The sequence below is a fragment of the Danio rerio genome, chromosome 12 (assembly GCF_049306965.1).
Source record: "Danio rerio strain Tuebingen ecotype United States chromosome 12, GRCz12tu, whole genome shotgun sequence".
NCBI lineage: Eukaryota > Metazoa > Chordata > Actinopteri > Cypriniformes > Danionidae > Danio > Danio rerio.
In genome coordinates, this window is record NC_133187.1 from 42,300,828 (window position 1) to 42,325,551 (window position 24,724).

Genomic DNA, 24,724 nt, shown 5'->3' on the forward strand with positions numbered 1-24,724 from the left:
CAATTTTTTTGCTCTGCTCAGTATGACAGGCTGATGGCAGCTGATGCGCCGAATCTCAGAAATTATATATCAGCCAGCCACAGATTAAAGAACCAGACAGAACTGTTGTATATAAGTCTGAGTGGATCTCCTCATGTTCTAGAGCCATGAACTCTTCTGTCGATTTTTTAGAAAGTGTAATTATTTAACTGCTTCCCATTCCAAGCTTGAGTCTCATGATTCAGTGTGTGCGTGTTCCAAATCTCTTTACCCTCTCCTTGATCTACTTCTGCCTGACCTGCTGGAAGCTGCGCAGCTGCCGTAACATCACAGAAATGAACTCTCCTTTACCCCCTGAAGACACAGCGAGTGTGAACACACAGACAGAGATGGCCGCAGGCTAGAAGCAGCAGAGATACGGGAGGCACTGAGTCAGCAGAGCCCTATGGGAGACCGCCAGGCCTCTCTGCCAACAATCAGCCCTCATGATGCAAGCACCAAACGCATGCAAACCAAAGCCTGTGTTTAGGAGAAGGAAACCTCATTTGACAGCTCAGAGATTACTCCCAGCATCTGGACAGTGTATTTCCCCGCTACCTGCCACAGATTAGAGACGCATTTATGGAGTAAACACTTTTTAAGTAAAATTCACAGCAAATGCAAATAAAAATATGGGTGTATTTGCCCAAAACCACCGTGGATTTTCCAAAATTTCAGCGATTTTCAAAAATGTATCATTCTAATTTTATGTCAAGAAACCCACAAAATAAAGCATAGTAACTGAGAAGGAAACAATGTCTTTGATGCCATGTTAGTTAATTACAGCAACAATCTGACATTTTTATTTATTTTTATAAAATCTCAAACTCCTTAATTAGCAGAATTTTTCACTAGACATGGGCACTTCAGAATTATTCCGTTCCAATATTTAAGCTTATAATTTTTCTTTTATTTTTTATTTTTTTTAGGTTTTATAAGATCAATGCAATTTTTAATTATTAATAAAACATTTTTTGACATTTAAAAAAAAAAAATATATATATATATATATATATATATATATATATATATATATATATATATATATATATATATATATAATTTTATAAAAAGCTTTTATACAGAGTGAACAGAAATTGCGGGCTGTCCCAATTATTATATAAAATGTATATATACACACAATTTGAGATTGAGTTATCCAAGCCCAGGCTAATTAGGAAAATGTGCCTTCAGTCTACATTTTTTTCAAAACATAAAATACATTGTTTTAGCCGGATTTCACTTGAAACCTTAACTATTTTACATTTTGTCAGTTTAGTGGCTGTTTGTACGAAGCCATACAAGTTTATTCATACAAAAATTTAACATTTTTTAAAAGGAGTCGTGGCACCAAACCTAAATCCTAAACCCAACCATCATTGCTGATATGTAAATTTGACTAAATTGTATGAACGAGATTGTACAAATTCATAAAAAGTTACAAATTTATATGAGATAATGTTGGTTTTGTTACATATTTCAGATGACAAATCTACTAAAGTGCGTTGTCTAAATTTTTGCAAATCTGGAAAACGTTATGTAGGGTGTGTTTTGCTGTACATTTCAGTTATAAGTCCTACTTGTACACGTCTATGAGAAGGCAAGGCTTGTCTTACAGTTCAAGGGATCTCCGAACCACCAGATCATGGCCCAGTACTGGGTCCAATACAGTTTGGGCCATAAAAAGGCTAAACTATTCTAAATGAGATTTCAGTTTATTGTGAGATACCTCTTTAACAATCTATATCCAACCTATTGCTTAATTTGTGCCGGAACATGCCGGATCCGGACCTGGCACCTCTGAAATCTAATGCGGCACCTCATTTTACTTATCCCCCTCTTCCCCCATTTGCTGTTCACTTTCACTTTCTTTTGCGACTCCCCAACCCTCTTCACTTTTGTCCGCATCAACTAATCCCCCCTGACTCTTACAGTAACTTGCGTCTGCGACACCTCTCCGCCATTCAACACCCCGCTATCCCTACTTTCCTGTCGGTAATCTCCACTGTCCTATTCCGATTAAAGTTGAAAACCCACCAAAAAATAATGATAAAAAAAATCAGCTACTAAAAGCATGAGTAGGAAACAAATGCCTCTGTGATATGGATATAATTTCATGTACATACTTAATGACACCTACCAACCAAAATACCCACTTTATTTATCATAAATATCAGTAGTGTGAAAAGGAACAAAACTTATAGCCATTGTACATCCTCGCAGTGTCTATTTTAACTATAAACTGCAGTCAAACATGTGTTTATGTTTTTCAAAAAAAAAAAAAAAAAATATATATATATATATATATATATATATATATATATATGTCATTTATGGGTTTTACTAACACAATCTCACGACAACACGTAACATTTTGATATAGTGGCTAATTCGTATGAATTCGTACAGTCTTATTCGCACAATTTAGTATGATTTGTTCATCCCCCAATGACAGTTGGATTTAGGGGCGGGGTTTGGTGCCATGTCTTCTTTTAAAAATTGTACATTTTCTTATGACTGTTAACCACTTTTAGCCACTAAACTGACAAAACGTAAAATAGTTACGTTTCCTCATGAGATCATGCTGGTTATACGGGTTTTCTGGGAAAAAACTAAACAAAAACAAGCATGTCAACATAATTAAGTTAAAGTTGGCTCATTCTGATAACAATTAGAAGAAATCATTGCAGATCAAGTATTTTAATATTTGATCATTTATTCTAAGGCTGTATGATATTGGAAACATCTGACGATATTAAGTTTTGCTGCGATATCATTATAGAGTCCTGCCCACATAGCAAAATTTCGCTGGCCCAGCTCTGGCCCACACAATCAGGTTTTGCTTGGCCCACATGCCGCAGTGAATTACGGTACATGACTGGACCAAATCTGGCTTCCAGACAAGGGCCAAACACAAACCATATCTGGGCCAAGTCTCAGCCAAGTTAATAACTCATAACTGGGCCTGAACTGGGCCAGATAGGTTGGTGTGTCACGATTGCAATGAAAATGATAAACCCACGGAGTGATTCGCTTTAGGCACACTATGGGCACGCTTTTTCTCAAAGTGACCTGATTGGTAGAATTTTTTTTCTTTACTCAAAAATGATTTTAGTGTATTTTAAATGTGGGTCAAGACTGGCCAAACTCACATGGCCCACTTATCAAATTTTTAAATCTGGGCCAAATACTATGTTTTTCATCTGGCCCAGATCTTGTGTGCCGCCTTAAAAACGGTGCCACCTCTGCCAAACCTGGGCCATGTTTGGCCCACATGCTGTATGCCAGTGCCGGATGAATGCCTGCTGTGCCAGCTTTATGCCAAATCTGGGCCAGAATTCTTTGCTACTAGGGTGGCTATAATCTCACCAGATGAATTAAATAGCTCTATTTGGAAAAATTTTCATTAGTTTAGATCGACCGGCAGGATGAAGTCTCTTTTCTTAGCGGTACATCTGCATAAAATACAATAAATTACAACAATACATAATTACGACAGTTCTAAAATTTAAATAAAAAGTTTAGTTGAGCAAGAATTAACGAATCAAATGTAAAATAACATGGTTGCTGCAATATTGGTCAAACTGTAGTAAATCTATTGATCTGCTGTCACACTATTATAAATATATAATATATTTCTTTATGGGTTTCATCATGTTCTAGAGCCATGAACTCTTCTGTCAATTTTTTAGAAAGTGTAATTATTTAACTGCTTCCCATTCCTAGCTTGAGTCTTATGAGTCAGTGTGTGCGTGTTCCATATCTCAAAACGTTTATCTGGAAATGTTTAGTGCAGCAATTAAACAATCAAATGTAAAATAACATAGTTGTCACTGTATAAATAATTTAAAAAATAATAGTATTCAATAAAATCTTTATCTTTTAATCTTTAATAAATAATCTAATCCTGTGATGTGACTATTGCGGATACACATTGCAATATCGATGCTTCAACGATAGATTGTTCAGCTCTATTTAGTTCACATCCTAATCTACACCCCACATGTGGTTTAATCAGTGAGTCTGCAACCCGTTTCATGAAGCAGTTATAATTTCATGAAGCAGTTATAATTGTTATTATAAGTAGCTAGTTAGCGTCTTCAACAATGCATTGTGATGTGATAGTTCAGAAGCGAGTTACGTCATTGTTTGGGAAACACAGCCCAGGGCAGTTGTCAGATCTAGTGCTTTGTGTCTTTAAATACCCTCAAAGACAGAAAGAAGTGCATGCGAAAACCTCCTGGTGTTCGACATCCTGATCTGAAAGTCCTAGCTGTGGTCGAACATCGGCAAAGGGATGGTAAGATGAGGCAGACAGAGGAAAGCAGAAAGATCAGTGAGGGAAACACTGTCAGCGCGAGCAGAGGCTTCGGAAAACCCTGCAGCCTCCACAACACTAGCGGCAATGACACATCATTTATGGGTCTGAAACTTTCTTTGTCCTGAACATAAGCTTTCAGTCCTTTGATATCAGTTCAAGAGCTGAATCCACAAAGCAGCGCAGAGCAGTGGAGGCTGTTCCTGGAGCTGTGCAGACCCTTAGACTTTAACACTGAGCCTCAGCGTCGACAGAAAGACAGCTGCTGTACTGAATCTGCCTTTATTGTGTTAGCATGAGCTGTCTTGCTGTCTGCATTCATGTCATGTTATGTCCTAAATGAAATGTAGCTTTATTGTGTTGACAAAGTAGTGATCATTTTGATGGTATTTTGTTATGAATTAATGATGTTAACGATTACTCGGTAACCCTTTTAATTGATAGACCTTATCAATGAACGATTAAGCATGGACATTTAAAGAATAAGTTATACTTTGCGCTGTGAGACACGTTAGCAACTTTACACATTACATAATCCAGTATGTGCAGTTTACGTTACCTTATGCATACGCTCACTTGACATTGCATAGTGGATATGCCAAAGTACATGCGCCGATCTCTGTTATTTCCACTGGTACTGCTAAAAAAAAAACAGGCTTCATAATAGTTAAGTGGGTGGGTTGCAGGTGGATACGATCAATCATCTACTTTCTCTAAAATATTAAGGTGTTTTTTGACAGACTGGCACAAATATGCAGACTGATTTTAAAAATCTCACATGACGGCCAGACTTCTCCAATCTCACAACAAGTTTCTGAGTTCTCATCCTTCAGGCCGAGTTCATTCTTCTGAGGTAATCCGGGAACATGTTTAGTGCTGTGAAGAGTTTGTAAAGCCTGTCCTGCCACCCGCTTCGAATGTTATCACTCGATTGAATGGTTAGCAGTGGTTATCAGATGATAGATATGGGCCAGTAAGAGCCTTCTGCGTCTACTGGTAGGCTCAGAAGGCTGTTATCATCCATCCATGGGTAATCAGCTATATTAATAAAGAAGACTCCAGATCCAGCTCTGCTTTTGCATAACTGTGACGGTTGGGTTTCGGATTAGGGTAGGGATAGACGTTAACAAAATACAATTAATGGGAAATTTAATAAATAATATAAATAATTATTGTGGTTAATCAGCTGTACTAATAGAAAATACTGCAGATCCAGGTCTGTTTTTACATTGCTGTGAGGGTTGGGTTTCGGGTTGGGGTAGGGATAGACGTTAGCAAAATACAATTAATGGGAAATTTAATAAATAATATAAATAATTCTCGTTAACTTCCCATAACCATGTGGATGGATAATAACAGCCTTCTGAACCTAATAGTTGGAGCAGAGGGCCCCTACTGGCCCATATTTATCAGATGATAACCTCTGATAATGGCCATTCAGTCGAGTGGTACCATTTGAATTGGCTGGTCCTGCTTTTGGTGTCAAATAATTTATTGAACAAACCAGTTTTTGTTTGGTGCTAAAGCATAGCCTATAGCAGACCTTATTTTGAAGCACTTCACCTCAAATGTTAATCTTTCATCTCGTTTATTTTGTAGATAACTGACCATCAAAAAAAAAACATCATAAATTATACCAAATGAATCTTGTTCCAAAAAAAAATGTAAAAAATAATTATAAAAATAGCCTATTTGAACTGCATATTTTTGTTTGTGCCTTTCTGCTGCACAACAGTGCATTGATGATTTGTTTCACTTTGTGGAAAATAGGGGTTAATCAATGATCCACTGTAATTGTTTTATTATAAACCTCTGTCATATATTTGCTACTATTTTCTATTTTTACTCTGTCATATATTTTTAACATAAGTCAATATTTTAAAGATTATGTCTAGAGCATCTGATATTTCCTCATTAATAATAATAATAAGGGTAATAATAATAATAATAATAATAATAAAAAATAATAACAATAATAATTTAAAAAAAAAATAAATAATAATAATAATAATAATAATGCGGCGAGGCAGTGGTGCAGTAGGTAGGGCTGTCGCCTCACAGCAAGAAGGTAGCTGGGTCGCTGGTTCGAACCTCGGCTCAGTTGGCGTTTCTGTGTGGAGTTTGCATGTTCTCCCTGCCTTCGCGTGGGTTTCCTCCGGGTGCTCCGGTTTCCCCCACAGTCCAAAGACATGTGGTACAGGTGAATTGGGTAGGCTAAATTGTCCGTAGTGTATAAGTGTGTGTGTGAATGTGTGTGTGAATGTTTCCCAGAGATGGGTTGCGGCTGGAAGGGCATCCACTTCGTAAAAACTTGCTGGATAAGTTGGTGGTTCAATCCGCTGTGGCGACCCCGGATTAATAAAGGGACTAAGCCGACAAGAAAATGAATGAATGAATAATAATAATAATGTACTATAATTATGATTCTAGAATCATGGTTGATTTGCTGTGTATTTAATAAACAACTTTAATTAAATTGGTTTATAATAATAATAATAATAATAATATTATTATTATTATTATTATTATTATTATTATTATTATTATTATTATTATTGTCATTATTATTATACAATATAATAAATATAATATAATATAATAATATACAATTGTTTTTTTTCCCCTGTATTGTACTCCTGTACATCCATGCGCATATAAAAATGGTTTGAATCTCATTGTATTACCCATCGATGCATTGTTGTTGTTTTTTTTTTTAACAGAATACTTCATTTTAAATGGTTGCATAACTACGGTAAATGTTTTTAAACATCTTATTCCACATGTCTGCTGTCTGTGTCTGCAGATTACGAGACTTTAGATCAGAAACTCAAGTTCTTTGAGCCCAGCTCTTTCTTCTAAGTCACTTTAGTATGAAAGCATCTGCTAACAAGCTGACTCATTCATGAAACTTTCCTCTGTGTCTTTGTCCTTTGTAACACCTGAACTTTTAAATGAGTTTTTTTTTTTTTTTTTTTTTAGCAGCACCATATGTTCACTGGGCAATTTGAGAGATGACTTGAAACAGTCATATTAATTCATATGGCATGGTTATATCTGCACTCAGATTCTAGACTCATCTTTATTCATGAGTACACTGTGTCAGGGAGGAACACTGGAGTTTACAAATGGATTTTAACGGTATGTGGTGTATGTTGTTTTGACGGATATATCATTCTTTCTCAGGTCTTTGAACTATAACAGTATGGTCTTAGAAATGAACACACTTTTATTTTCCTTTTCATCCTGTAGTGGAAACAGGATTATATGACAATAAGAACATTTAACTTAAAAAGAAAAAAGATAGAGTCTCATGTCTCTATTTTCATTTGGTAAAAGAAAAAAAAAAGTCAAAATTCTTGCAATAATAAGTTTATGTCTTGGAATTATGCATTTTAGTCTCAGAATTGTGCAAGATAAATGAAAGTGGTAACTGTGAGATGCAATCCCAGAAATACAATATATTTCACAATTCTGCTTTTTAATAATCTCACAATTGCTTCTCACTAAAAAAAAAATAAAATAAAAATAAATAAATATATATATATATATATATATATATATATATATATATATATATATATATATATATATATATATATCGCAGAAATATAAAGCTCTGCCATCTTCATCTTTCTGTTTGTTTTTGTATTCTCTCATTGAGTGTGGTTTTTAACATGACTACGATAATTGTAATTCAGCAATTTATTTTTTTTTTTTATGGTGAATTATTTAAACTAAAACATAACATTAAATTTTTAAAAAGTAATTCAGATATGATTATTTAATTTTGAAAAGTGCGTTATTTTACTCGTTACTTAGAAAAGTAACTCAAATTCTGACTTTTATCTTGGAATTGCAAGGAAACTAATTCTGAATAAAGAATTCTGAGTTGTATAATTTTACGTTTTGTCTTTATATCTCACAATTTTAACATAATTTCTCAGAATTGCATGCATTTAGATTTAAATTGCGTGGAAAAAGATAGAAAAACAAATTTTTTCAACCCAGGCTCATGCTGATTATGTACCCCATATACATTTCTGAAGAGCATCCCAGGAGCTGTTTTTTTGTTTTTGTTTTTTTTTGCAGTTTTTGTTTTCGCAAATCCACCAGAGACTGCTTTGTACGCTTTTTAAGATCTCAATTTCTCTTGCGAGTGCCATTGGTTCCTACCATCCTTGTAAATCCAGCAGAGGGCGCTGTTAGCTGCATGACCGACTGACTAACTAAGAGACTAACAGACCAACCGATAACCCCACCCACCGCCTTCCCTAAACCCAACCTATAGTGTTTATAAAAGCCCCGATTCTGGTTACATAATTCACGATCTCTAAAAATGTATATGGACTACATTTTCAAAATGAGCCTATGTTGTATCTTTTGCAAGGTAAATAAAGGTAATTCATAGGCGTGCCTAATATTGCGTGACTAAATATCACAATTATTCTTCACTTTTTAATGATCATTCATTTATTTATTTATTTATTTATTTATTTATTTATTTATTTATTTATTTATTTATTTATTCATTCATAAATTTATTTATTTATTTATTTATTTATTGGTGATATGGTGACAACAAGCTTCCATAATATAAAATTGGGCTTCCAGATTTGTATGAGGCAAGTAAAAAAAAAGAAAAAAAAAAGCAGGTGGGCACTTTTGAGCCAGTTTTGATTTAACTTTTCATTTAACATCCCAGATGGAGTCAGTTTATGAGTGCATGCTCATTTTAATGAATTTTGTTTTATTGTAATGCTGAGAAGTGAACAACGTCAGAACTTCTGATTGAGGAAGGATGTAACGGCAACTGTTTTTTATGCAAGTGTCCCTAGTTGAAAACTTTTATTAGCAAGAAGAAAATGAAATCTTCCGAGCCAATAAATCACTGGCATGCCTAATTCTCCCTCTTGCTGCATTTGATTCCTGTTAAACGAGAAGCTTCATTAGGCCGACTGTAAAGCACTGCTCTACTTCTGCTCTCCCATAAGAGCACTTTCCAAGCAAATGATAATTGTGTTAATTTGCAACGCTTTACTTAATGGAAACACTCATTCTGAATCATTGTTTTTTTTCTTCTTCTCCATTTGGTCCCATTGGATCAGAGTCCTTAGTATATATAGGCTCCATACTGAGGTCCTCCAGTTAAAGTAGTTATATTCGAGATTTTTATTTATTTATTTATTTATTTTATTGCACAAAGTCAATCCAGCAACTGCAGGTAAAACTGTCAAAATAATGATTAACCACACTTCTCAGAGTTTTAGGGTATGTACTCCCAGCTAATAATCTCTTGGCAATAACTATGATGAGTCATATTTCAAACAGCAACAAACCACTTCATCTGAAAAAAACTAAAACATTGGCAACAGTGTTTTTTAAACCCTCTTAGCCAATGCCAAATGACAGAACATTCATTTTAATTGATGGAAAAAGCTTCCTTTAATTTGGTGAATTTGACAGATTGCCTGCAGTCTGCCATTTCATTGCTGCAGTCTGTCAGCAGCTGGCTATTTGACTGGTCATCTATCTGGAGCCTTATTGTGGTATTGTTTGTTAGATTAGTTATGCATAACAATATATTTTTATTTTTAACTTGTATCTTTAATAATTCTAATTTGAAATATTAAATTATAGAATTTAGTTTTAAATAATGAACGGCTGGGTCAGTTGGCATTTTTGTCCGGTTTCCCCCACAGTCCAAAGACATGTGGTATAGGTGAATTGAATAAACAAAATTGGCCTTAACGTATTTGTGTGCATAAAAAAAAAAGTGTATGAGTGTTTCCTATTGGGTTGATTCTGGAAGGGCATCCGCTGTGTATAACATATACTGGAAAAGTTGGCTGTTGATTCTGCTGTGGCAACCCCTGATTTATAAAGGGACTAGAAGACGAAAAGAAAATGAATGAATGAATGAATGAATGAATGAATGAATGAATGAATGAATGAATGTGATCTCTCGCTATAATGCAGTTCACCATGCAATTTGACATGCTTTTTTTCTACAGCTAAGTGTTTTCTGCATCCTGATTCGCACATTGTGTTCTGAGTCCTGACTTACTGTAGACCACTGTCAATCAATCTCCTCCGTGCCATGTCTCCTGTACGGTACAGAATGTGTTCAGCTTGACAAATTTATAAAAATCTTCGATCGCTAACAGTGTGACTCAGGAGTGCTGTACTGTACGTTTTGATACCACAATGTCAACAAAACGTTCTGCTCTGTCAAAGTAGCCATGGGTTGATATAAGATTCTGATGGTATGATAACCTTAAATAAAAATATCACAGCTTCGCGGTGCTGTGATTACTCCTCTAAAATATATTCTTTTAAAATGTCTGGTTAAAAAACTTTTTTTTTTCCACTTTTGAACACAATATATGTTATTTTGAGAAACATTTCAAATATTTTGGAACAGTAAATGTACCAGGCTAATTAATTCAAATGAATTATCAACTTCTGCTGTCTTCAATTATTTTAAAAACTATTTTTTTTACTATTTGAAAAGGCTTCCATGGATATATTTTATGCTGGAGATACTGTTGTGGTAAAAAGCAAAAAAAAAAAAAAAATAAATAAATATAATAGATAAAAAATCTTACGTAAACAGTTGAAGTCATAATTTTTAGCTCCCCTGAATTATTAGACAGCTTGTTTATTTTTTCATTTCTAAGCATAATAGTTTTAATAACTCATTTCTAATAACTGATTTATTTTATCTTTGCTGTGATGACAGTAAATAAAATTTTTCTAGATATATCCAAGACACTTCTATACAGCTTAAAGTGACATTTAAAGGCTTAACTAGCTCAATTAGGTTAACTAGGCATGTTAGGGTAAATAGGTAAGTTATTTTATAATGATGGTTTGTTCTGTAGACAGTCGGAAAAAAAATTGCTTAAAGGGCTAATAATTTTGCCTCTAAAATGTTATTTAAAAATTAAAAACTGCTTTTATTCTAGCTGAAATAATACAAATAAGACTTTCTCCAGAAGAAAAAAATCCTTGCCCTGTTAAACATAATTTGGTAAAATAAATAAATAAATAAAAAGGGGGGCTAATAATTCTGACTTCAACTGTACCTTAGGAACAGTATAGCAGAAAATTGTGACTGTTTGAAAACCTTGACTTTTCCAAACCGTGGTAAACCTTGAAAATGGTTATCGTCCCATGACAATGTCAACAGGCATCTTGCAGTAGCACACAAAAGGCAGGGGAAGATACTAACCATTGCGCAAACTGTTGAAATTCTGAACATGCTAAAGGAAAGTCGCGTGCATTACGGAATAAATAAATGAAGATTGAATGGATTTGATTTTTATGTTTCATTCTATAATAGTGGTCTTTTTTTCTACGAAAGTTTAAACTTTGAGTGTTTAAACAAGAGAGAAAAGTGTGAACATCTTAATGCCTGTCTAAGAAAAGTGTAACAAGTGTGTAGTAAGAGATTTACAGCCTTAAAACATCTATATTAATTGTTAAAAATAAAGAGGACTACTTCGCAGATTTCACCTATTGCGGGTTATTTTTAGAATGTAACTTCCACGAATAACAAGTGACCACTGTATACACATACACATTGTAGTTGTCAAAATTATTAGCCCTCTTGTGATTTTTTTTTACAATTGATGTCTCGCAGAGCAAGGATTTTTTCCATAGTATTTTCTATAATATTATTTCTTCTGGATAAAGTCTCATTTGTTGTATGTTGCCTAGAATAAAAGTTTTTAATTTTGGAAAATTTATTTTAAGGCTATATTATTAGCCCCTTTAAGCATTTTTTAATAGTTTTATCACTGCCTCAATTTCTCTAGTGTTTAACAATGTAAACAATAATGCATTAGTTTACAAATCATGCACTGTAATAGATGTGGTTTTAGGTGATTAAATAGTATAGTGTAAGGAACTGGTTAATTAATACTCTGCCCTCTAATTATCATTTGCATGAAAGGTAAAAACAGTTTTCTGTCTTTGAATGCATGTAATGCTCACTTCAGCTGGAAACTGCAGAGATGTAGATTTTGTGGAGGTTACATAACATATTGACCATTTTTTTTCTTACATTGAAGCTGGGTAACAGCTTGGCAGTGAGTAAACAATCACATTTGCAGGAACACTTCTAGGGTCTCATTTAGACTAGTGCGTTTTCATTTTCAAACCTTTTAGAATGAAAACACTCTTTGTCTAGTCTACTGTTCTTACCGAATTTCAGAAAACAATAATTCTGTCCAAACTATACAGTGTACAACACATGATGAGTGACCATTCATGCTTATGGGCATGCACATATTTTGGTGGTATCTGTACTTACTGTCTACTGTACCTGGTGTGAAAAGGGTCATATGAGAAAGACCTTATAAGTGTCAGGAAATTATGATCAACGGTCCAGAAGAGCGGTCAGAGAGGCATTGTAGATAGCTGCTGTTTCACAAGGGTTCAGCAAGTTTTACCAAGTCAAAATTAAGACTTATTAACCCTTTCAAGGCAGGCGTTGCTGATTTGCAACAGTTAAAAATTAACTACCTTATTACTCCAGATACATATTATATATATATATATATATATATATATATATATATATATATATATATATATAATTATTATTATTATTATTTTTTTTTTTACTCAAAAGTACCACTGCAGGACTTGGTTGTCCATTAGCAACAAACAGTTTCCCAACTTGCTCGCCAGATGACACACACACACAAAAAAAAAGTTTCCTGGAGTACCACATGACAAAGTGACTTGGAAACATGACCTACTCAATGAGGATTTGTGATATTGGATTTGGATCCCATATTGTTTTTGCTGTTGTTCTGCCACTGAAAAGCAATTTGTTTTACATTGTTTGAAAAGTTGTATATAAAAAGTTAGTGTTCATATCATATACAGTCGTCAGTGTCTAATTACCACACTGAGCAATGTTGCAAAATTGCAACATCCCAGAACGCCTTGTATGTAAAGGTCTCTCTAAAAAAATAGTCAGAATTCTATTGTACTACCCCATATGATAATTTTCCCCAAATATCAGATTTTTCCTGTTTCTAAAAATTGCTTTGAGCCTGAGAGGGTTAAGATATTTTTAAGACCACTGTGAAGGAAAGGAAATTTAAGACTTTAACAGAGCTAAATGCTTAGGATTTATTCAAAGAAAAAAGAATGACAAGAATTACAAACTTGGGGTTGCACAGTGGTTTAGTGGTTAGTATGTCACTTTACAGCAATCAGGTTGCTGGTTAGACTCCCAGCTGTGTGGAGTTGTTCATGTGGGTTTTCTCTGGGTGCTCCAGCTTCCCCCACACTCCAAACAGATGCACTATAGGTGAACTGAACAAACTCAACGGGCCGTAGTGTATGTGTGTATGGGTGTTTCCTAGTGTTGGTTTGTGGGTGGATGGGTATCCGCTATGTCAGGGCTGCTCAGTCCTGTTCCTGGAGATCTACCTTCCTGCAAAACACAGCTCTCACCCTGATCAAACACACCTGAACCAATTAATTAGGACCTGAACAGCACTTGATAATTACAGGCAGGTGTGTTTGAAATGGGTAGCAACTAAAATCTGCAGAAAGGTAGATCTCCAGGAACAGGGTTGAGCACCCCTGCGCTATGTAAATCATAGGCTAGAATAATAGGTGGTTCACTCTACTGTGGTGACCTCTGAAATAGAAGCCGAAGTAAAATGAATGAATTGCAAGCTCTAAAATCTATAATGAACTAAATGTATGCACAGCAGTCTGTCTAAGTCAGTGTCTTCGCAACATATGGTCTTTAAGTACATGAAGAACTATAAAACAAATGTTTTGTAAGGAAGATAATTAAACCATATGGTGAATAGAGATATAAATAGAGTTATGTTAAACGTTTTATTGAGATGGATTGTTGGCGATTGGTTGAGTGTTGGCTAGAATATGTAGCTTTACATGGACAAAGCAAATTGAAGACCCTTTTCAAATGATATACGACCTACAAGACTTTTTAAAGCCTAAAATTTTAAGTCTCTGCTGACTCCCGTTCAGACCATCTATACTTAAACAGAAGTCCGGTGTTTCTAAACTCAAGACTTGTTTCCAGATAGACTGATAAAGATTTCTGCACTCCTGTTTATTTAAACCAATCAGGGGACGACTGAGGGCATGCAAAAGTGTTTCCAGAAAAGTGTGCCATATACATCTGACCTTTAGCCAAGGGTCTGTGGCGGAGACTACCAATCCCCCATTCTCAGAGGTTTCACTGGTTGAGGGGGGGTACTACTGTAGGAGTTATGATGATTCTAATCTCAACCACCCACCCCTTCCCCAGTCTTTACTTTTGTTGGCGACACCCAGCCAAACCCTTTACTTTTGTCCATGACCACCGACACAACCCCCACCCCCCACCCCCCACCCAACCTATTTACTTTCATACACAACACCATCAGAATGTTGTAATAGGGCCCGTACCAGCCAGCGATCCCTACCCATGCTGCGTGTCTACACTTGGATGGATTAAATGCAGAGCACTAATTCTGAGTATGTGTCATCATACTTGGCCACATGTCATGACTTTCACTTCACTTTCAAAATGTATAAGCTTTAAAACAAAGGCACATTAATCTATATACCACATCACTTTTGTTCTTCCATCAGTTAGGAGAACAGACAAGAAGAAAGTCTCTGCAACCCTAGAGCTGGATGGAGTTCTTAGAACTGTTGGGAGATTTAAGTGACAGACTCGATTGGCATTTAATCCAGTCAGCCTGAGGTCTCTCCGGGGCTTAAGCTCCATCCGTGTGGGTTGGTTTTCCTCCGTCCCCCTGCTTGCCGCCCAGAGCCAGGCTGTGATGGAGGACATGCATGGGATGGAGCTCAGGACACCAGCACAAAGCTCCGGGCAGTGGTTCCAGATGGCTGCTCGGTTAATAGAAAGCTTAGCTCGGGGTTGGAGTTGCTCAAATGGTCGTTTCTCTGAAGGGAATATCTTCGACACGTTTTGGACACTTAAAAGCTCCTGATTCTATAGTGTTTACAGTGCAATGTCGTATTGACTAGAACACACAGCAAATGAACGGGAAGACAAACAGTGTGTCTAAATCCTGGCAAACATTTCACTCTGCTTTTTTAGATCCAGGGGGCTTTTACCTCAGGCAGTCTATCTGTACTGCAGCTATTACTTGGGCTGATAAACATCGGCTCCTCTAGTAGCCAAAAGTGCCATTGATTTAGATAGAATCTGGAGACGATCGCTGCACCTTTTCCAGCTGAATGGAAGTCGCTGGAAGTGCTGAACAGAGGAAATGTCAGTCAATAGTGTCAGAAGTTTCTTTTTAAAGAACAGTGTTTAGGATTATTGGGGTTTTTCTGGGGAATTTATTACATTTTATTTGTTATCTGATGCATATGAATTGAAGAGGGGTCTGGTTGCAGACCTGGTGCAGTGCAATCTGGGCTGCATCCAATGCTTTTTAATGGGCTCACCTAACCCCACCCCTAACCCTACCCGTCACAGTGACGTCACTAGCTCCATTTGATTGCATTGTGCCTGACATTGCATCGCTGAGTGATGCAGTCTCAGCATCCATCATAAAGGCTGCATCCAGATACTGTTGACAAATTGTGTAATATGATTGAAAAACATACACAAACATACAGTAGTTAACTTTTGAAGTGGATCAAAAAAGTTTTTCCAAATTGCCCTAAGATATGAATGATTCAAGGACAATTTTTTGAAACACTTCAAATGTTGACTATTGTATATATTTGATTCTTCATTAACATTAACCCAGTGTCAGGTAAGTTACTTTAAAAAAGTAATAGATTACAAATTACTGACTACTACTGAAAAATTGTAATCTGATTACATTACTAATTGCTTAATGTAAAAATTAATCAGATTACTAATTACTTTACTTTGAAGTTACTTTTAAAACATATAAAAATACTAAATAGACTGTAGCTCTTTTTATTACGGAAAAAAACATTACAATGGTGTCAGATCCTGGCTGTTTCTCAATTCCAAGAACGCAGAGAGCTGACTTGCGTTCTTGGGCAGACCGGTCTTGCCAGGTGTCCTCGGAAGAACGAACTCGGGAGACCACGAGACCTTCACGCATTTTAAATGGAAAATTATTTGAACATTACAGGATTCATACAACAATTTATTGTTGTTCCTCTTTTCAAAATATATACTATGCATAGAAACATTATACATATACATTGCACAATATAAATAAAACTGATTTAATACGAATTCCAGCAAATAAACACCCTTAATGTGTTAAATAAAATGCTGCACTTCCCACACCCAGTCACAATGACTTCTGGGACTTCTAGAGTGAGATCGAAGCTCAAGTCTGCATCGCTGCATCCTCGATATCAAGAGCATATCCGGGAGGTTTTACGCATGCTCTGTTCTTGCGGTCTTGAATATTGGAACTGAACTTTGGCAGCTAACGATGACATTACAAGAAAACAAGAGGACGCAAGACCGCTGAAGAACGCATATTGAGAAACAGAACCTGTGTTCCGTTTGCTTTCACCATGTGACCCTCCTCATGTGCTTCTTTGTTCCAATTCCCGCCATTTGTTAATGCTCATTATTTCCACCTGTATCTTACCGCCTGTTTTATAATTTCCTGTGTATTTAAGTCCCTCGCTGCGTCCGAAACCGCATACTTCCATACTATATAGTACGCTAAAATCAGTATGCGAGCCGACTAGTATGTCCGAATTCATAGAATTCGAAAATCAGTATGCGAGAAGTACCCGGATGACTTACTACTTCCGGCGAGATTCTGGAGTGCGCATCCCATGCACGCTGCGCTATCCCATGATGCCCCGCGAGCGAATTCATGAATGGGAGTGAAGCGACGCAAATGACGCAGGTAGGTCGCGTGACCATGACAAAATGGCGGATGTAGTACGTCCGAATTCCATTCATACTTTTCACATTCATACCGTATAGAACGTACTTTTCTAACAGCCGAGTAGTACGTTTACATTCAAATGCAGTACCTACTGAGTAGTAGGCGGTTTCGGAGGCAGCCCCTGTGTTCTGTTAGTTCCTGTTTCCGATATTCTCAGTTGTGCTGTCACCCCTTGTCGTTCATATGTCTCCTGTATTCTTGATGTCCTTCCAAGTAAGTGTTTTTGAATAAATCTACGTGATTTGATATATACTGCGATCCTTTTGCCTTCCTGATTGAGCCAAGGTGTTAAATGGGTTGATCACAGCGGCTTGATATATTCAAAAGACTTAAAGATGTTCAACCAAAACTTAAAATTCTCTCATCATTTATTGTTCAAAACCGGTTTGCCTTTTTTTTTTTTTTAACACAGAAGATATTTAGAAGAGAATTTTATGCCTGTAACCATTGACATCCATAGTATGAAAAAGCACTGCAGTGTTTGGCCGTTCTGTGTTTTAATCTATCAAATTGTGTATATTCTTGCGTATTATAAAGCTGTCAATTTATAAATCGGCCAGTTTTTATCAAATGGCTCGCAGTTTTCAATTGGTGCGGCTGGAAAATGCGAGCATGAGCGATATGTGCTCTCGATATGTGCACACAAGCCGCATGGCTCCATTGGAAATAACAAACTTGTGACATGTGAACAAACGAACAATATGTAAATAGCCCCATAAGCAGCTACGCCTCTCTTAACACTCAGCAGATACCTTTATTGTCTTTCCTTCACAAAAATACAATTTGGTCTGTTTGAGCTGAGTTGGACCTCCATGTCCTCCATGGTGACGAGTATTTTCGTTACTGCTTTCTATTTAAGTGCTTGAACAAGTTGCTGGTCGAGTTAAAAGCAGTTGAAGGTTCTTTAGAGACTGGACATAGACTGCATTTTACTGCAATATTTTAGTTTTTTCACTTAAAGAAATCAAAGTAATGTCTGTATTTCCACTTGAAGAAGCAATCACTCTCGACAGCAACAATATCATCTCACGTTCTCCAGCAATTTAAAAGTACATGCTCATTAACTGACATTGCAGCAGAAAAAAGGATTTTTCTCTAAAAACTATATTTGTAACGTGGGTAATACAATTACACTTACTTTAGTAACTGTAATCAAATTACACACATTTAAAAATGTAATCCGTTACATTACTTCGTTCCCAAAAATGTAGCTAGAAAACATTAAAGCATTAATGTGGACCACGTTACACCCAATTATTGGTAACACTTTACAATAAGGTTGTATTAGTTAATGTTTCTTAATGTATTAACTAACATGAACAAACTATGGATAATGCATTTATTACAGTATTTATTCCCCTTTGTTAATGATAGATAATTGAAAAAAGTTTTTCTAGTTTGTTTGCTCACAGTGCATTAACTAATGTTAACAAGCATGCCTCGATTTTACACATTACCATATGTTGAACTATAATTAACAAATGCTGTACAAGTACAGTTCCTTATTAGCTCATGTTAGTAAATGCATTAATGAAACCTCATTGTAAAGTGTGACCACATTGTTTTATTTTTATTTCGTACAATATTTACCAATGCAATATTTATTCATTGTCTGTAAACACTTTCCCAGGAAGATCCTTTTTCAAAGATTTATTGTTCTTCCAGCAAGGGAGCAAGGAAACAATACAGAAGAAACACATGGGGTTTCATTGGTTAATGGGCAGTCTTATAAAGCCAGTTTTTTATACAGACATACAAACAGATGATCTTTGTTAGCACAATATTCCTGCAATCCACTCAAACAATTCAGATGTTTAAAAACTAGTTGAAAACCATTTATAACATTAACTTTGCGTTTTATTATAATATGGCTTAGTTGCTAATGGCATAGTGGTTAATATGGGCTGTTTCTCAATACCAAGTACGCAAAGTTCGGACTTGCATCCTTGGAAGTTCAGACTTGGAAGAACGAACTCCCGAGGACGCGAGGACACAAGTCGGGTACTTCTTCAAATGGAACAGCAGTGTACTTTATAACGTCACTTACCTCACCATGGATTTATCGGTTTCACTGTACATTAACAATAAAATGATTTAATTAATACTATATTAATATTATAAATCTACATGTTTGATTTAAGAAAATGTACACATATATTCATATAAATGTGAATTAAAATGAGTTATTATACACTGACACGTGTCTTTGATTATAAGATTTATTAAACTACAATAGTAATTATACATACAATAAGAAATAAAGACATACACGATAAGAAATAAAGATTACGTCAAACAATTTGATAAAAGACAAACAGCATACAACACGGTAACATAATTAAAGACAATTATAAACGGCAACAAAATAACACTGCCAAAATAATACACCTGAGAACAAATAATAGATTTATAAGACAAAAATCTGTCGGTTAGATATTCACAAGATGTATTAAATATTATGTTTTAACTACAATGGAGTGATGAGGTCCAGCGGTACGTCCGAGATGGCCTGGCTGAAGTAAAGCTGCTCTGGCGGGGGAGCTGATGACGGAGCTCCCGCTGGCAGGCTGGGAGTCGGAGTCCGCATATGTTGAGCCACATCGTTAAAGACGTGCTATCTTTGTAAATAAACTGTCGATTCGAGTTTAAAACAACTCCATTGTCACCTGAAAAACTCTTAGAACTTTATTTTGTGACACAGTAAATGAGTATTTTTAAAACCGTGCGGGTTTCCTCCTCTGTCATTTGCGCTTGCTGGTTACGCTGCAATGCATTCTGGGATACCTGAGCTTCGCAAGTTCACACAAGTCACCTCTCGATGTATCCTTGGCCAAAAGGGCAGAGCAAGTACACATCCAGGAATTTCATCTGTACTTGGCAAGATGTGAACTTTGAATTGAAACAGTACTTTGGCGACGGTTGATGACACGCTATAGGAGAATTGATTAAACAAAATTGGCTGTAGTGTATGTGTGTGAATGTGAGAGTGTATGGGTGTTTCCCAATGCTGGGTTGTGGCTAAAAGGGCATCCGCTGCGTAAAACATATGCTGGAATAGTTGACGGTTCATTCTACTGTGGCAACCCCTGATAAATAACGGAGTGAGCCAAAGAAAAATGAATAAATACATAGAATATAGTAAGATAATAGAAGATGTGGAAATGAATTACATCATTTGTTCCTAAATCATTTTAATGCCATTTTCCCTCTTGCTGATTTCAGACATTGCAGATGTTCCCATCCCAATGTAATCAATGTTGGTTTATTGTAATCCCGCAGGAGTTAAGAACTCATTCGATCTTCACTATGCTCCTATACAGAAGGCCTTGTTGCTTTCGGGGTATTGATCACATCATCATGTAGAACTGCTTTACAATGATTGCCCTGCACCAAAATTTAACCAGTGGATTGTTTAATCACTATTGGAGTCAATGCTTGAGCGAAAACACCCAACCACACATCCATCTGCAGGCATTGATCACTGCTCTTAATATAAAGCTTTATTCTTACACGTGTCACTCAGGCTGACAGCAGCACAACGAGACGGATGTGGAACAAGAGAAGCAGATGTGCGAAACAAGGAGTAAAAGTAATCTGATGATTTGGCATAAAAAATGGCCTGCCTGGGTTCAGATGAGCTCAGATAGAGATGAATTTATTGATGGCATGCACATTTTAAATCTGGCCTTTCTGATTTCAATCTGATTTCAATCTTTTTTCCTGTATACACTCAATCAGCAACCATGAGCTTAATCATTTGATTAGTTAGTTGGTTATTTGATTGGTTGGTTGATTGGTGGCTTGGTTGGTTTGTTGGTTGGTTTATTTGGTTGATTGGTTGGTTGGTTTGTTGGTTCGTTCAATGATTAGTTGGTTGTTTTGTTGGTTCATTCAATGATTGGCTGGTTTGGTTGTTTGGTTCATTCATTAATTGGTTGGTCGGTTGGTTGCCTGGCTGGTTAGGATGATTGGTTTGTTGATTCATACAATGATTGGTTAGTTGGTTGATTCGTTCAATGATTTTTTGGTTTGGTTGTTTGGTTGGTTAGTTCCTTCATTAATTGGTTGATTTGGTTGGTTGGTTGGTTGATTGGATGGTTGATTCGTTCGTTTAATGACTAGTTGGTTTGTTTGTTTGGTTGGTTGGTTCATTCATTAATTGGTTGGTTTGGTTGGTTGGTTGGTTGGTTGGTTGGTTGGTTGGTTGGTCGGTTGGTTGGTCGGTTGGTTGGTTGGTTGATTGGTTGGGTTGGTTGGTTGGTCGATTGGTTGGTTGGTTGGTCGATTGGTTGGTTTGTTGGTTTGTTCAATGATTTGTTGGTTGGCTGGTTGGTTGGTTCATTCATTTATTGGTTGGTTGGTTGGTTGGTTGGTTGGATGGTTGGTTGGTTTGGTTGGTTGGTTGGTTGGTTGGTTGGTTGGTTGGGTGGTTGGTTGGTTAGTTGGTTGTTTGGTTGGTTGGTTTGGTTGGTTGGTTGGTTGGTTGTTTGATTGGGTTGGTTGGTTGGTTGGTTGGTTGGTTGGTTGGTTGGTTGGTTGGTTGGTTGGTTGGTTGGTTAGTTGGTTGTTTGGTTGGTTGGTTTGGTTGGTTGGTTGGTTGGTTGTTTGATTGGGTTGGTTGATTGGTTGGTTGGTTGGTTTGTTGGTTGGTTGGTTGGTTGGTTGGTTGGTTGGTTGGTTGGTTTGTTTGGTTGGTTGGTAAGTTTGGTTGGTTCGTTCATTCTTACGTTCAATGATTGGTGGGTTGGTTGGCTGGTTCAAGGATTGTTTGATTGGTTTGTTCATTTAATGATTGGTTGGCTTAGTTGGTTGGTTGGTTCATTCATTAATTGGTTAATTGGTTGGTTTGTTCATTAATTGGTTGCTTCAACAATTAGTTAGTTGATTTTGTTAATTGATTGGTTGGTTGGTTTGGTTGGTTGGTGTGTTCCTTAATTGATTGATTGATTGATTGATTGATTGATTGATTGATTGATTGATTGATTGATTGATTGATTGATTGATTGATTGATTGATTCATTCATTCATTCATTCATTTATTCATTCATTCTTTCATTCTTTCATTCATCCATTTAATCTTTGTTTTAAGTTATTTACCAAATTACCCTGCAACTATTTTATACTATAAAGTCCATAAATGAAGCATTAAAAAGATTGTTCACCCAGAAGTGAAATTTTATTCACAATTTCCCCACTCTTAGGAGTTTCAAAGGCTTTGTGAATTGCTTATTTCTGTTGATGACAAATTAAGATACAGCTAAGTCAGAATGATTAGCCCTCCTGAATTATTAGCCCCTATTAATTTTTTTCCACAATTTCTGTTTAATGGAGAGATTTTTTCAACACATTTCTAAACATAATAGTTTTAATAACTCATTTCTAATGACTTATTTATTGTATTTTTCCATGATGACAGTAAATAATATTTGACTAGATATTTTTCAAGACACTTCTATACAGCTTAAAGTGATATTTAAAGGCATTAAAGGCTTTATAATTAGGTAAACTAGGCAGGTTATGGTAATTAGGCAATTATTGCATAATGACGGTTTGTTCTGTAGACTATCGAAAACATAAAGGGGCTAATAATTTTGACCTTAAAATGGCTTTTAAAAAATAAAAACTGCTTTTATTCTAGCCAAAATAAAACAAATAAGACTATATAAAATATTATCAGACATTCTGTGAAAATTTCCTTGCTCCGTTAAACATAATTTGAGAAATATTTAAAAAAAGAAAACTAAATTCTAAAGGGGGCTAATAATTCTGACATAAACTGTATATTAAAGAATGTTGAAAACTGTTAACCATTAAATCTGTAGTAGAAAAAATTACTATGGAACTCAAAAGCTACAGTCTGCCAATCTTCAGAATATCTTGTTTTGTCTTCAACAGGTAGAGGGTAAGTAAATTATGTTAGAATATTTAGTTGTAATTTTTTGGGTGAACTTTCAGTTTGAAAGAGACCAGAGAAGCTGAGAGTATTATAGTGGCAGCAAAGGCACCATAAGCAATGACCAAAATGCGCAGAAGAAAAAAAAAAAGAAAAAAAAAGGATATTCTGCATTCACTTTAACAAATTTGATAAATATTGACCATTGTTCATTTTAAACTTCCAAGATTCCTTAATGTTGTAATAATTAAAAGATTGTACAGATAAGACATATTTGGACTTGCTCAGTTTCATAAAGTCAGAAAATAGCAAGCATATTTGTTAATTTTATTTCTTGTCTAGTGCTGTAGTAAACTTCTCTACCTAATGTTGTAAGCATAGTGTTCGTTGAGTTGTGCATCTGTTGATTTGATCCTATGTGTGGATTATGTTTGCATTTGAAAAATCACTGGCAGAATCTCATGCTTCCTGAAAATACTGAATTGGTGTGAGAGGCTTCTGGAGAGCGAATTTGTTTTTTTATTCAGCCTGCATAGTGTTTTGTACAAGTATGTTTTTTTATGATTTAACAAAGCTAACAACTAAACAAAGCTTAACAACCTAACCTACTGTAATAGCGTTTCAAATAGTTAAAAAAATAATAATAATAATTGAAAATCTATATTGGAATGAGCCAATATAAAATCAAGACTGGTGCATCACTATACTCAAGTGTGACAGTGTTTGCCCCTGAACTTGGCACAGCCATCCCCTGGCACACAACTTGAATGTTCAAAGCGAGTGTGGCTGTGCACAGACTTCAAGATGATCTGAAATCATAAGTGAGTTCTTTAGCTTTCAGATTGTGTCATTTAGCTTTTTCCATCATCTACTGTATAAGATAGGGCTCCTTAATGTTGACACATAGCACATTTACATATTTACATAACATTTTTTTTCCCACTTACAGCGAAACTGACCTAATGACTCATGCCTCATGTGTGTAGAGTATGTACTCAAAACTATTTAGCTCAATGGAATTAATTAAAGCATAGAGTGCTGCCGAATGCATTTAAATTCATGCATAATGAGTAGATCAAGTCCATACAATTAATCTTTATTTATTTATTTATTTATTTATTTTGATTAAACTCAACTGAATTGAAAAGCATGCTAATTTAGGTTTGAAGAAATTGCCATATGATAGCAAATAAATACACTACACTGGCTGTAAAATATTACAAATTATTATTATTATTATTATTATTATTATTACTATTATTATTTATGTCTCTTTTGCTCTGCAAGGTTGTTATTTTGTTACTGAAATACAGTGAAGCAAATATGTGATCACATTGCATTTGAGAAATGCTAATTAAGACCATGTTGATGATGAACATGATGATGTTGATTATAATTATTCATTATAATTAGTTTTAAACAAACAAATAAGTGTAAACCATTTTAATATGCTGATTTACAAAGTTGTTTATTTTATCACAAATAAAACATATCATAAAAATATTTTGATTGCATGTGCTTTCTGATTATCTGACAAAATCATGATATATTTGGTGGTTTAATACATTTCTGGAGTGTAAAATACATCCC

At 35.5% G+C, this 24,724-nt stretch overlaps 1 protein-coding gene across 2 annotated transcripts in view; it reads left to right on the plus strand.

Annotated features, from left to right (window-relative positions):
* cdh12b (cadherin 12b) overlaps window positions 1-24,724 on the plus strand; it is a 321,993-nt gene that overhangs the window by 95,454 nt on the left and 201,815 nt on the right. The window lies entirely within an intron of this gene.